Genomic DNA, 14,646 nt, shown 5'->3' on the forward strand with positions numbered 1-14,646 from the left:
CCTCCAAGGGTCAAGTGGTGCCACTGGATTTGAAAAGTAGCAGAAGGTCATTGATTACTTTAGAGAGAGCAGCTTGCAAAGTCATAAGGTCAGCAGCTGGACAATATTGGATTTGGAAGGGAAATTAGCTGGGCCTGGTGGTGCGTGTCTGTAATCCCAGTTACTCAAGAGGCTGAGGCAGGAGGATCAGGTGAGCCTGGGAGTTCAAGGCTGCAGTGAACTGTGATCGTACCACTGCACTCCAGCCTGGTTCACAGAGCAAAACCCTGTCTCTAAATAAGATAATTTTAAAGTTGGAAACAAAGCACAAGGGAAAACACTAAGTTATGCAAAATTAGAATATATTGATATCAATAACCAAACATTATAATAAAACCCAGAATACAGAAAGAGGTAAATTGTTTTCAGTAAATATAATGAGGCTTAGGATCTTTACAATGGAAAAAAACTCATGCAAATTGATAAGAAAAATGCTAAGACCTTACCAGGAAATCGACAAAGGACATGAACAGACAGTTTGAAAAGGAGAAACTACAACTAGTAAACAAAGATAAAGAAAACTGGCACCATTAGCAAGAAAAGAAATACAGATTAAAACCTTAAGATGGGCTGGGCACAGTGGCTGATGCCTGTAATCCCAGCACTTTGGGAAGCCAAGGCAGGCGGATCACGAGGTGAGTAGATCAGGACCATCCTGGCTAACATGGTGAAACCCCGTCTCTACTAAAATACAAAAAATTAGCCAGGTGTGGTGGCACGCACCTGTAGTCCCAGCTACTTGGGAGGCTGAGGCAGGGGAATCGCTTGAACGTGGGAGGTAGAGGTTGCGGTGAGCCGAGATCACACCACTGCACTCCAGCCTGGTGACAGAGCAAGACTCCGTCTCAAAAAAAAAAAAAAAGAAGAAGGAAAAAAACATAAAATGACGTGTTTTCAACTATCGAATTAGCAAAAAGTTACTAATATCATTTAACCCAGAAATTCCAGGTCAGGGAATCCTAAGAAACTAAGCCAAAATGCAAATGAAAAAGCTAGTCACAATTCTGTTTATAATAGTTAACAACAGAAAATAGCCAGGCATGGTGGCTCACAGCTGTAATCCCAGTGGCTCAGGAGGCTGAGGCAGGAGAATCTTTTGAATCTAGGAGTTCGAGGTTATAGTGAGCCATGATCTTGCCATTGCACTCCCGCCTGGGTGACATGTTCCCATCTCTAAAAAAAAATTAAAAATAACAGAAAATAATCAAAATGCTGAACACCAGGAGACTGGCTTAGAAAAGTATGACACATTCATACAATAGAATATTAATCAAGCACATACCAAAAATGCTTGGGAAGAATTTATGGTAACACAGGAAAATGCCTATATCATATTAACTTTTTTAAAAAGCAGGATTGTAAATTGTATATACCTTTTCTTCTCACCTATGGGAACATATTTCTAGAAAAAGGGAAACTCACCAAAATGTTCCCTCAGCATCACACAGGAAGACTGGCTACCATTCTTTCATGCAGCACACCTTTGTCTCGAACTCCTGGCCTCAAGCCATCCTCCCACCATGGCCTCTCAAAGTGCTAGGGTTACAGGCATGAGCCAGCACAACTTTGTTAAATTCTGTGCTGGCTTCTCTGCCAAGTCCTGGGAGTATAAAGATAATTCAGAAAGTCCTTCCCTTGAAGAGTTTGCATCTATGATCCGAAAAACTATTCTGTGTGAGTAAACAATTAAGCCTCAAAAGCTATAAGCATAATTGGAATCCAAAAATATCACAGCAGAAATGAACACACCTGCAAGGTAAATGTTGACCACACAGCTGGGCCTTCAGTGATGCTGCCCAGAGGCAATAGGAAATTTTGGAGCGTACTTAGCTGTCAGTTGAGTTCTTGGAAACCCCAGTGCTACAGTAAAGATGGCCTTGACTCCAAAGGAATGAAAGTCAGGGTGTAGCTAATAGAATTCATAGAATGAAGCTGATACTCCCAAACAATATTGTTGCCTAACTTCCTGCTGTAAGTGGTTTGGTGTAACAGTGCCTCTGCCCAGCCTCTGCTCAGAACCACCAGAGTGACTCCAGATGGATCATTGGGCTTCTTCCATCTTGGGTTACTTCTTGAGCCCCACTCTTTGGCAATGACTAGCTTGGAGGCTCCTGCTGCAGTGTCAGGATTGGGCCAGTGGGAATGCCTCTATTTTCAGGTTTCTCGCAGGTGGAGATGACAGAATGACACCTCGTATTTCTAGACTCTTTTATGTATATTTCACATATATTTTAAAAATTCTGGGCCTGGCACGGTGGCTTATGCCTACAATCCCAGCACTTTGGGAGGCCGAGGCGGGTGGATCACCTGAGGTCAGGAGTTCGAGACCAGCCTGGCCAACATGATGAAACCCCCGTCTCTACTAAAAATGGAAAAATTGGCAGGGTGTGGTGGCTTGCGCCTGTAATCCCAGCTACTCGGGAGGCTGAGGCAGGAGAATCACTTGAACTCTGGAGGCGGAGGTTGCAGTGAGCCAAGATTGTGCCATTGCACTCCAGCCTGGGCAACAAGAGCGGAAAAAAAAAAAACTCCGTCTCAAAAAGAATTCTGACTCATCTGCAAATTGAAGAATGATGCAGTTGGTAGCTGGAAATCAACTAGCTGCATTTTAAAATTTTCTGGCAGTGTTACCTCCATCTTGCTTCCTTTACCTATCAAACTGTAGTTATTTAATAAATGCTAAATCAGAAAAACAAAGATTCTGATAGTGTCAGAGAGAAAGCTCTCCTAGAAAGCTACTTTCTGAAAAGTCCAACCAGGTTATTCTTTAAGTGTTTTGGTCCATGGAGTAGCAAGGCAGATTTAGAGAGCAAAGAATAGATACAACATGATTTTTTTTTTCTTTCTTGAGACTGAGTCTCGCTCCATTGCAAAGGCTGGATTGCAGTGGCTCGATCTTGGCTCACTGCAACCTCTGCCTCCCGGGTTCAAGCAATTCTCCTGCTTCAGCCTGCCAAGTAGCTGGGATTACAGGCGTGTGCCACCACACCAGGCTAATTTTTGTATTTTTAGTAGATATGGGGTTTCGCCATGTTGGTCAGGCTGGTCTCTAACTCCTGAACTCAAGTGATCTGCCCGCCTCAACCTCCCAAAGTGCTGGGATTACAGGCATGAGCCACCACACCCGGCCACAATGTGATCTTTAAAATAGATCAAAGACCAACCTAAAGGAAAATGAGTTTTTGATCATAAAATTAAGTACAATTTAAAAATTCAGTTCTCCTATAATCTCAGCACTTTGGGAGGACAAGGTGGGAGGATTGTGTGAGCTCAGGAGTTTAGGACCAGCCTGGGCAATGTAGCAAGACCCTGTCTCTACTGAAACTTAAAAAAAAAAAAAAAAAAAAAAAAAGATCATCCAGGCATGGTGGTGCATGCCTGTAGTGCCAGCTACTCGGGAGACTGAGGTGGGAGGCTTGCTTAAGCCCAGCAGTCGAGGCTGCAGTGATCCATGATTGTGCCACTGCATGCAGCCTGGACGACAGAGCAAGACACTGTCTCAAAAATAAATAAATAAATAAATAAATAAATAAATAAATATTCAATTCTTAGCCAGGTATGGTGCCTCACATCTGTAATCTCAGCACTTTGGGAGGCCAAGGTGGGAGGATTGCTTGATCCCAGGAGTTCGAGGCTCCAGTAAGCTATGATAGCTTCACTTCACTACAGCCTGGGTGACAGAACAAGACTCTGTCTCTAACTAGCTAAATTAATAAATACTCATTTCTTAAGAGAAACCCTCAATAATTACCATGTGATTAGGACTGAAATGTCTGAAGGCAAACTATCTGGGTTCAAATCCTGGCTCTGCCACTCCCTAGCTGTGTGACCTTAAGCAAGCTACTTAATTTCACTGTGTCTCAGTATTTTTTCCTTATCCGTAAAATGGAGATGATAGGACCTCCAGCCTGGGTGACAGAGTGAGATTCTGTCTCAAAAAATAAAATAAAATAAAATAAAATGAAAGAGACACCAGAGAGCTCCCTCATGCCTTCTCCCCCATGAGGACATAGTGAGAAGATGCCCAACTATGAATCAGAAAGTGACCTTTGGGCTGGGTGCGGTGGCTCACGCCTGTAATCCCAGCACTTTGGGAGGCTAAGGCGGGCAGATCACGAGGTCAGGAGATCGAGACCATCCTAGCTAACACAGTGAAACCCCGTCTCTACTAAAAATACAAAAAATTAGCCGGGTGTGGTGGCGGGCACCTTTAGTCCCAGCTACTCGGGAGGCTGAGGCAGGAGAATCGCTTGAAACTGGGAGGCGGAGGTTGCAGTGAGCTAAGATCGCACCACTGCACTCCAGCCTGGGCGACAAGAGTAAGACTCTGTCTCAAAAAAAAAAAAAAAGAAAGTGACCTTTGGCCAGACGTGGTGGCTCACACCTGCAAACCCAGTGCTTTGGGAGGCCGAAGTGGAAGGATTACTTGAGGCCCGGAGTTCAGGACCAGCCTGGGCAACACAGCAAGACCCCTGTCTCTATAAAAAAAAAAAAAAGGCCCTCCCCAGACATGGAATCTTTGATCTTGGACTTCCCACCCTCCAGAACTGTGAGAAATAAGTTTCTGCTGTTTATAAACCACTCAGTCTATGGTATTTTCATTATAGTAGCCTGAACCAACTAAGATAAGGGTGTTCATGAAAGTGAGGAAAACAAATAATGTCTTTATGGGAACTCCAGAAAGCCACTCAGCCAGTCCTCAAGGTTAGAGCAGGAACATCATACCACCCTGCACGGTGGCCATTAGTCAGGAACTGGAAGGTCATTCAGGGCACTGACCAGCTCTTGTGGCCATACCATCTCCTCATCCCTTTGCAGCAGGTGTCTACTTAGAGCCAAATCTGTTTTTTTTTTTAATTATCTTTATTATAAGGAAAAAAAAAACCACAGTAAAACAGACCTGGTAGGTGGTAGGGGTGGAAGACACAGAAAAATATGGACCAGACATGGCTTCCTGCGAGGGAAGGACAGTGAGTTGGCCTTTACCTCACCTACCTTCCTGATTCAAAGAAACTTGCCCCCAGCAAGACTGGGCCCAGGAGCTCCATTTTCCAATCTCTTCTCTTCCTGGGCATTTAGGAAGGGGTATATTGTTCTCCAGCTTTCAAGATATTGCAGACAGTATGGAGAAGAAGGGAAGGATGTTATAGCCGTTTGTTTCAATGCCTTCCCCAGCTCAAGCCCTCAGGATTTGTTGATGCTGCAGATAGGAACCCCATGGAATTGGGGCAGCTTAGGCAGCAATATGCTGAGCAATGAGGCTGTGTTGATGAAGAAGGAAGCAGCATCACACCTGGCATGGAAGCTGTCAGGAGGTAGAGTGCCATAGGAGAGATGCTAAGGAACTTGTGGGCAGAGGTACCTGGAGCCTGTAGTCCATCCGCTCCCAGTGTATCAGTAGCCAAGCCTTTCCTTGTTAAGGGGGTCTCAAAGGACGTCCCTTTCCCCATATGTAGGAAGTACATAGCCTGCCAGCTTCAGAAGCCTGTCCAGCTAGAGGCGTGGTGCTCACTTCCACACCTGTAGATCTTTGTCCAAGAGTCAACCTGAGATTCAAACCCAAGGCCTTCTGGCCCAAAACAAGTAAGCAAGTAGCAGCCCAGGAAGTCAAACCGAGATCTGCGAGGTTCCAAAACACCAGCTCCTCGCTTCTTCCTTTCTCAGCCCACCAACATAACCACTTGGAGGAGCCTGAACCAAGTCATGTGTTTGCCAGTTCCCACTGTCTCATTCCAATGCTGAGTTGCCCCTGGGATAGAGCGAGTCTTCCTCCACCCCCTGTAACTGTTAGGGCCAGGTAGAGACAGAGGGCAGGTGTGGGTGGGTTGGAGGATCCCCTTTCATTCACATTCAGCAGGTGGCTTTCTTGAGCTTATTTTTCCCTTTAAAGCTGTCCTAATTGCTATTTTAATCAGATTTTATATTCCTATAAATCTAAGGTGGAGGTTGGGGAGAAAAGAGATGATGGTATGGTGAGATGTCTACTGAACTGCTCCTGCCAAGGCCCCTCCCCATGTACTCTCAACGAAAGTTGCAGGTGAGTCTCCCATGCTGGGAGTCAGAATCCAGCAGAGCCTCAGGCAGCGGGGAGCTATAGCAGTTAGAAAGAACACATTTGCAGAAACCCTGTGACCTGCAGCTGCTGGCCTCCTGGAAGCTTCCTTTGTTGCTCTTGGTTGGAAGACTGTTGTTATGATGCTCTTTTAACTACATTCACAGGGTCTAGGATTGGGTTAGAGAAAGGGTGAGAGGACAGGTGGGAGGAAAGAGGCTGAATGAGTGCTAGGAAGTGAGGCATCTGAAGGGACTGCCTTCATGGTCGTGTCTAGCCTGATATTCACAGCATTATTGATTTTTTTCCTTCCAAAAATTACATGTATTTTATTTTCAGCATCTTTTGCTAATTCTTTCTAATTATAATGTGCTGTTATTTTACAGCCACCCATTCTCATTTTGTGGATATAATTCCCTGCTTTAGTTTTCTGAGCACAAGAAATCAACTTTGGCTGCACATTGGAATATCTGAGAAGCTTAAAAATACTGATGTTTGGACCGGGTGCAGTGGCTCATGCCTGTAATCCCAGCACTTTGGGAGGCAGAGGCAGGTGGATCACGAGGTCAGGAGATCGAGACCACGGTGAAACCCTGTCTCCACTAAAAATACAAAAAATTAGCCGGGCGTGGTGGCGGGCGCCTGTAGTCCCAGCTACTCAGAGAGGCTGAGGCAGGAGAATGGCATGAACCCGGGAGGCGGAGCTTGCAGTGAGCCGAGATCGTGCCACTGCACTCCAGCCTGGGTGACAGAGACTCTGTCTCAAAAAAAAAAAAAAATACTGATGTTTGGGCCGGGTGCGGTGGCTCACGCCTGTAATCCCAGCACTTTGGGAGGCAGAGGCAGGCAGATCACGAGGTCAGGAGGTTGAGACCATCCTAGCCAACGTGGTGAAACCCCGTCTCTACTAAAAATACAAAAATTAGCTGGGTATGGTGGCACATCCCTGTAATCCCAGCTACTTGGGTGGCTGAGTTACGAGAATCACTTGAACCCAGGAGGTGGAGGTTGCAGTGAGCCAAGATCGCGCCACTGCACTCCAGCCTGGTGACAGAGCAAAGCTCCATCTCAAAAAAAAAAAAAAAAAAATATTAGTTGGGTGCGGTGGTAGGTGCCTGTAGTCCCAGCTACTTGGGAGGCTGAGACAGGAAAATTGCTTGAACCTGGGAGGTGGAGGTTACAGTGAGCCAAGATCACACCACTGCACTCCAACTTGGGCAACAGAGCAAGACTCCACCTAAAAAAAAAAAAATACTGATGTTTGGAGAATGATGGTCATCAGAGGTTGGGGAGAAGGAAAAGGGAAGTTGTTGTTTATGTTGTTTAATGGGTATAGAGTTTCAGATTTGCAAGGTGAAGAAGTTCTGGAGATCTGTTTCACAACAATGCGAATGTACTTAATATTACTGAACCATACAATTAAAAATGGTTCAGAGGCCAGGTACAGTGGCTCAGGCCTGTAATCTCAGCACTTTGGGAAGCCCAGTCAGGCGGATCGCTTGAGTCCAAGAGTTTGAGATCAGCCTAGGAAACATGGCAAAACTCCATCTCTACAAAAAATACAAAAATTAGCCAAGCGTGGTGGCGCACACCTGTGGTCCCACCTAGGTGAGAGGATCACCTAAACTCAGGGAGGTCAAGGCTACAGTGAGCCATGATTGCACCACTGCACTCTAGCCTGGGTGACAGAGTGAGACCCTGACTCAGAAAAAAAAAAAAAAGGTTAAGATGGTAAATTTTATGTTATGCTTTTCTACTACAATAAAAAGTACATAAAAATATTGACATGGGCCGGGTGCAGTGGCTCATGCCTGTAATCCCAGCGCTTTGGGAGGCCAAGGTGGAAGGATCACTTGAGGCCAGAAGTACAAGACCAGCCTGGACAACAAAAAGAGACCCTATCCTTACAAAAAAATTTTTTTAATTAGCTGGGTGTGGTGGCACACAACTGTAGCCCTGGTACTCATAGTACTCAGGTGACCTGAGGTGGGAGGATCGCTTGAGCCTGGGACATTGAGGCTGCTGTGAGCCATGATCACACCTCTGCACTCCAGCCTGAGCAACAGAGCAAGACCCTGTCTCTAAAAAAAAAAAAAAAAAAAAAAAAAATTGACCTGGCTAGAATGAAGCAGGCATAAGAAGGGGCATAAGCACCCTGCTGGGTTCTCTCTCTCTCTCTCTCTCTCTCTCTCTCTCTCTCTCTCTCCTTGTACCAGATGTTTTGCTTCCGCTCCTCCTGTCCTTGGACATCAGACTCCAGATTCTTCAGCCCTTGGACTCTGGAACTTACATTAGTGGCCTTCTGTGGGGGTCTCAGGCCTTTGGCTTCAGATTGAGGGCTGCACTGTTGGCTTCCTGCTTTTGAAGCTTTTGAACTTGAAATTCTGACTTAACTGATGAACAGTTTAGTCTAGGGAATATCTGTTCTGGGGAGTAGTGGGCAATGAACCCTGAAAAGCTCTGTGACATTATGATATAATAAAACATATATGTGGTTTTCCTCCCCAGTCCCTGGCACAGAGCTTTTAAACCCTTGTAATTTCCTGAATGACAGGGGTGCTAGGTACATCGTTTGTTCTAATACTTGGTCTTGGACTCTGGTTCCTGACAAAGAGCTCCTAAATCCTTTGGAATTTCCCGGGTACTAGAAGAGTCCTTTGTTCTGTTAATAATTCGGCAACTCTTGGGGGGCTCCTGGATAGCTTTGGGATGGGAACTGGTCAGCAGAAAGACCAAGCCATGATTAGAAGCTTGGAACATTCAGTCCCATCCCCTATTCTCCAGGAAGGGGAGCAGAGCTGGAGATTGAGTTAATAACCCATCATGCCGATGTGATGAAGCCTCCATAAGACTACAAGGCTCATAGAGCTTCTAGGTTGGTGAACACATCTGCGTGTTAGAAGGATGGCGCACTCCAGTTCTTGCCCTCAGGACACTTTTGGACTCACTCTATGTACCTCTTCATCTGGCTGTTCATCTGTATTCTCTATCATATCCTTTATAATAAGCTGGTAAACAGGCCAAGCATGGTGGCTCATGCCTGTAATCCCAACACTTTGGGAGGCCAAGGTGGGAGGATCACTTGAGCCCAGGAGTTTGAGACTAGCTCTGGCAACACAGTGAGATCCCATCTCCATGAAAAATAAAAACTTAGCCAGGCTTGGAGGTGCACACCTATAGTCCAGGTACTTGGGAGGCTGAGGTGGGAGGATCGCTTGAGCCTGGGAGGTCGAGGCTGCAGTGAACCATAGCCATTCCACTTTGCTGTAACCTGGGAGACAAAGCAAGACCCTGTCTCAAAAAAAGAAAAAAAAAAAAAAGCTGGCAAACGTAGGTAAACATAAGTGTTTCCCTGAGTTCTGTGAGCCATCATAGCAAATGGGAACCTCCAATTTGTAGCCAAGTTAGAAAGAAGTGTGGGCAACCTAGGGACTCACTACCTGCAGTTGGCATCTGAAGTTTGGGGGCAGTTTTGTGGGACTGAGCCCTTAACCTGTGGCATCTACAGTAACTCCAGGTAGTTAGTGTCATAATTAAATTGTGGTACACCTAGTTGGTGTCCAAAGAGTTGGAGGATTGTTTGGGGTGTTTGGGGTAGAATAAGCCCTGAGACATTTTGTGTCAGAAGGGTTGAGTGTAGTAGAGCAAAACAGTGTTTGTTTCCTATTTAAGCTCCCAGGTGATTTTAGCATGCGGCTAAAACTGAGAGCCGTCCTGAGGATCTGAAGTCACTACTTTTCAGGTCCTCATCATTCTGGTAATTATTTTTTCTCAGATGCAAATCCCCGCTTTTGTTGAGATTTTGTTTTTGATGGCATGGGCCATTTTCAGAGGCTGACCAAGCTTACCTTCTGCCACCTGGGCTACACCTCTGCCTACACCCTGGGCTTCAAGTCCCACCTGGAGGTGAGGACCTGGGGCTTCTTGACTTGTGCTTTCCTATCTCCTCACTTCCTTGAGGAATGCTGCCCAGCCTTTAGAGAGAGGGTCCTTCCTTGTTTTCAAAAGTGGCTATATTGTCTTTCACACCCCTCTCTCTTTTCCATCCTTCCTTCTCTCTTTCTTTTTGTATCTTTTAAAAAATCTCTTCCTGGGGTCTTATGAAGGAGATTTCAGCATGAGTTTAGTCCACATTCCTGAAATCTGGGGATTTTACTTTTTAACTTTATATATTTCTGTGTTATTTGAATAATTTTGCCACAAATACATTGTTTTTGTAATATTTTTTCAAGTGTTTTTATAAAAAGAATTTATATTAATAAAGCCTATGTAATAACCTTGAAAATGTTTATGACATAATGCTAAGGGAAAAGGCAGATATATGTGCAGGAGGATCACAACAATGTAAAAAAAGACCATGACAAAAAACGAACTTTATCCATAGAAGACAGGCTGGAATGGGCTGGGCACCATGGCTCACGCCTGTAATCCCAGCACTTTGGGAGGCCGAGGCAGGTGGATCACTTGAGGCCAGTAGTTCAAGACCAGCTTGGCCAACATGGCAAAAACCTCATCTCTACTGAAAATAAAAAAAATCAGCTTGGTGTGGTGGCGCGCACCTGTAATCCCAGCTACTTGGGAGGCTGAAGTAGGAGAATCACTTGAACTAGGCAGGTGGAGGTTACAGTGAGCCGAGATCATGCCACTGCACTGCAGCCTGGTTTACAGAGTGAGACTCTGTCTCAAAGCGAAAAAAAAAACAGAAAAAGAAATAGTGGTTATGCTTACATGGTGAGATCAGTGCTTACTTATATGTGGGAAAGTCTTTTGTTCTTTATGCATTTTTATTATATATATATTTTAAAAGAGTATATTCTCCTTTTATAATAGGTGGGAAATTGAACCACTCATGTTAAATGAGTTTAGTCAACTGCAGAAGTTACATATCATAAGAAACAGTTTGTGGGAGACACCCAGGCTCAAAGGAGCTACTGGGGTGTATCCCAAGAAAGGTGTGACAGGAATGTGTTTATTGTTAGGACACAAATAACACTGTCAACTGTGGTTTTTTTTTTTTTTTTTTTTTTTTGAGACAGAGTCTGGCTCTGTCACTGAACTGGAGTGCAGTGGTGTGATCTCGGCTCACTGCAACCTCTACTTCCTGGCTCCAAGCAATTCTCCAGCCTCAGCCTCCTGAATAGCTGGGATTATAGGTGCCTGTCACCACAACCGGCTAATTTTTGTTTTTTTTTAGTAGGGGGGTGGGGGGGGTCTCACCATGTTGGCCAGACTGGTCTTGAACTCCTGACCTCAGGTGATCAGCATGCCTTGGCCTCCCGAATTTCTGGGTTTACAGGTGTAAGCCACCATGCTTGGCCTGTCAACTGTACTTTAATGAATAAGGCATAAAACCTTAGTTTAGTGCATAGTTGTTTACCTCCATTCCCCCTTTTCTCCATCAAGACTACCTTGTATATGTTTAGGCAGCCACCTCTCAACAACCCATGAAGTGTCTGGAGCTCCACCCTCTGCTCAAGAGGAACGGCACATGACCCAGGCCTATGCCAATCAGCATTTCACATTCCTCATGATTGGTTCAAAGGTGAGCAAGTAATTGAAATCAGTTAAATTAGTGCCAACACAAAGAGGCTCTTTCCCCAACCCCAGTATTACCATGGTTTTAATATGGTTTATCCCCACAAAACTCACGTTGAGGCTTGGACTCCAGTGTGACAGTATTAGGAGGTGGTGCCTTTAAGAGATGATTAGATGGTTAAGAGGGATGAATGCCTTACTCTTGCAGTGAGTTCTTGTTCTCTCAGTTCTGGATTAGTTCCCATGAGAGTGGGTTGTTATAAAGCAAGGCTGCCTTTTGCGTTTGGTCTCTTTTGCTTGCCCGTCCACTTTTCTGCCACAGTATAATGTGGCAGGAGGCCCTCACCAGATGCAGCTGCCTGATCTTTAACGTCTTAGTCTCTAGAACTGTGAGCCTAATAAACCTCTTTCCTTTATAAATTACCCAGTCTCAGGTATATTGTTATAGCAACAGAAAACGGATTAAGACATATGTTGTACTTGAACCTTAATGTACTTGAACTTGAAGTTTAATGGCTGCAGCAGCTATAGCCATCTTACTTCCATGTGAAGCCTGAGAATTAAGCAACACATGGAAGGGAACACATCTTTTGAGCCCCAATTTGGCCATGAGTTGCCCTTAGATTTTTTTAGTTATGTGAGCCAATACATTTCCTAAAACAGGTAAAATTATGTTTTTAGACACTGATAACCAAAACAGGTCAAACTATGCTTATGGCAATTTGCTTTAAAAGAGAACTAGACAGAGAGAATTTGTTGCCTTTTGACCAATGCTTCCATGAGAGAGCTGATATTCTGATTCCTGACCTCGACCACTATTTGATTGGCAGATGTACACTTATACACTGCATAATGACATTTTGGTCAATGATGGGCGCTTGAGCCCAGGAGGTCAAGGCTGCAGTGAGCTGTCATTGTGCCACTGCACTCCAATCTAAATGACAGAGTGAGACTCTGTCTCAAAAAAAAAAAAAAAAATTGGCCAGGCGCGGTGGCTTATGCCTGTAATCCCAGCACTTTGGGAGGCTGAGGAGGGTGGATCACGAGGTCAGGAGATTGAGACCATCCTGGCTAACACGGTGAAACCCCATCTCTACTAAAATACAAAAACAAAATTAGCCAGATGTGGTGGTGGGTGCCTGTAGTCCCAGCTACTAGGGAGGCTGAGGCGGGAGAATGGCGTGAACCCAGGAGGCAGAGCTTGCAGTGAGCTGAGATCATGCCACTGCACTCCAGCCTGGGCAACAGAGCGAGACTCCATCTCAAAAAAAAAAAAAATTATACATCTTTTCTATGCTTAGATGTGTTTAGATACACAAATACTATTGTGTCACAATTGCCTACAATATTCAGTACAGTAACATGCTGTGCAGGTTTGTAGCCTAGGAGCAATAGGCTATCCCATATAGGTTAGGTGTGTAGTAGGCTAAGCCATCTAGGTTTGTGTAGGTATACTCTATGATATTTGAACAATGAGAAAATCACTTAATGATGCATTTCTCAAAACATGTCCTCATCTTTAAGTGATGCATGACTGTGTATCTCCCCTGAAGAAATAGCAATTCATTTGGTTAGCCTAGTTTGATGAAACTATCTCATCATGAAACCCAACTCCTATTTCTGATTCCAGGTTTACCAAGCTGTCTTCTGATCTATGGTTTAGCCCTTTGACTGCACTGATTATGAGGCAGGCACCCTCCCATTATGCGTGAACACACTGGCATTACATTTGTTCAGTCAGCCTTTTGCAAGTTTGTTTAACCAATTAGTTGCTAGAGCATGCATGTAATAGAAACCTTGAGATTCTGGCTTCAACGCTGAGAACAGTCCCAGCTCCATGGTGACCCACCGTAATATGGAAGGAAGAGCCAACTAAGTTGAGACTCTGTATCTCTCTTTAACTTCCACGGGGTTGTTCACCTAAAAGGAGGACTAATAAAGACAGAATGTGCATGTTCGTTATGTGGTGCTCACAATACTGGTCAGCCCTGGAACATGGTAGTCCTGGGTTTGTACAGCTACTGTTTTTGGTGTAGTCTTGGGCAGACCACCATCTCCCTAAGCCTCTATTTTGGTTCTTCTACTATAAAGTGGTAAAAATAACACTTTTTGCATGTGGTCATTGCAAAAACTAAAAGAAATGATATACATGAAGTCTAGGCAAAATAGAATAATAACTACCCAGAGGCAGATTTTCCATGAAGTTAATAAAGTTTCCTGGGCCCTAACAATGTGTTCACATAGTCCTTTGGTTTCATAAAAATTGTAAATTCAAGATATCTTTGCTATTCTTTTTTTTTTTTTTTTTTTTTTTTGAGACAGTGTCTCACTTTGTTGCCCAGACTGGAGTGCAATGGCGCTATCTTGGCTCACCGCCATCTCCGCCTTCCAGGCTCAAGCGATTCTCCTGCCTCAGCCTCGTGAGTAGCTGGGATTACAGGTGTGCGCCACCACTGCCTGGCTAATTTTTGTATTTTTAGTAGAGACAAATTTTCAGCATGTTGGCCAGGCTGGTCTCGAACGCCTGACCTCAAGTGATCCACTCGCCTCGGCCTCCCAAAGTGCTAGGATTTACAGGCATGAGCCACCACATCCAGCCGATTTTTCTTAAATCAAGTACCCCAAATCTTGTACTGGTATTATTTCACTATCATGATCTCATTTAAACCTCACAACAATACAATGGGATAGCTATGGTTGTTACCATTTTACAAATGAGAAAACTGAGGCTTATGGATATTAAGTAACTTTTCTAAGATCATACTATGAGTGGTAGAGCCAGGATTCAAACCGAGGTGGTGTGCATCCAGAGAGTGTCCAGGGTCCACATCTTAATCACTCACTTGGTTTCCTAAATGTGTCTGTACTGAAGAGTCACCAAGGGGCACTTATTAAAGTACAGATTCCAGGGTCTACCTCAGAGATAGCAAATCAGGGTCTCTAGGGGAGGGACCTAGTTTCTGTGGTGGTTTCCACTCATGAGCCTCTGCTCCAATGAGCTGTATTTGCCTGTCTGTCTC

General features: G+C 44.6%; 1 protein-coding gene across 5 annotated transcripts in view; it reads left to right on the forward strand.

Annotated features, from left to right (window-relative positions):
• Window positions 1–14,646, forward strand: part of NDUFAF6 (NADH:ubiquinone oxidoreductase complex assembly factor 6) — a 169,774-nt gene that overhangs the window by 19,909 nt on the left and 135,219 nt on the right. For 2 of the 5 annotated variants that reach the window (XM_063709381.1, XM_063709380.1), the window contains 2 exons: window positions 5,979–6,076; window positions 11,495–11,633. The exons of 1 other annotated variant lie outside the window; for it this stretch is intronic. The gene's annotated coding sequence lies outside the window, so the exon portion shown is untranslated. The remainder of the gene's footprint in view (window positions 1–5,978; window positions 6,077–11,494; window positions 11,634–14,646) is intronic. 2 more of the 5 variants (XM_063709382.1, XM_063709383.1) reach the window with 2 other exon arrangements.

This window comes from Gorilla gorilla, chromosome 7, assembly GCF_029281585.2.
Source record: "Gorilla gorilla gorilla isolate KB3781 chromosome 7, NHGRI_mGorGor1-v2.1_pri, whole genome shotgun sequence".
NCBI classification, from domain to species: domain Eukaryota; kingdom Metazoa; phylum Chordata; class Mammalia; order Primates; family Hominidae; genus Gorilla; species Gorilla gorilla.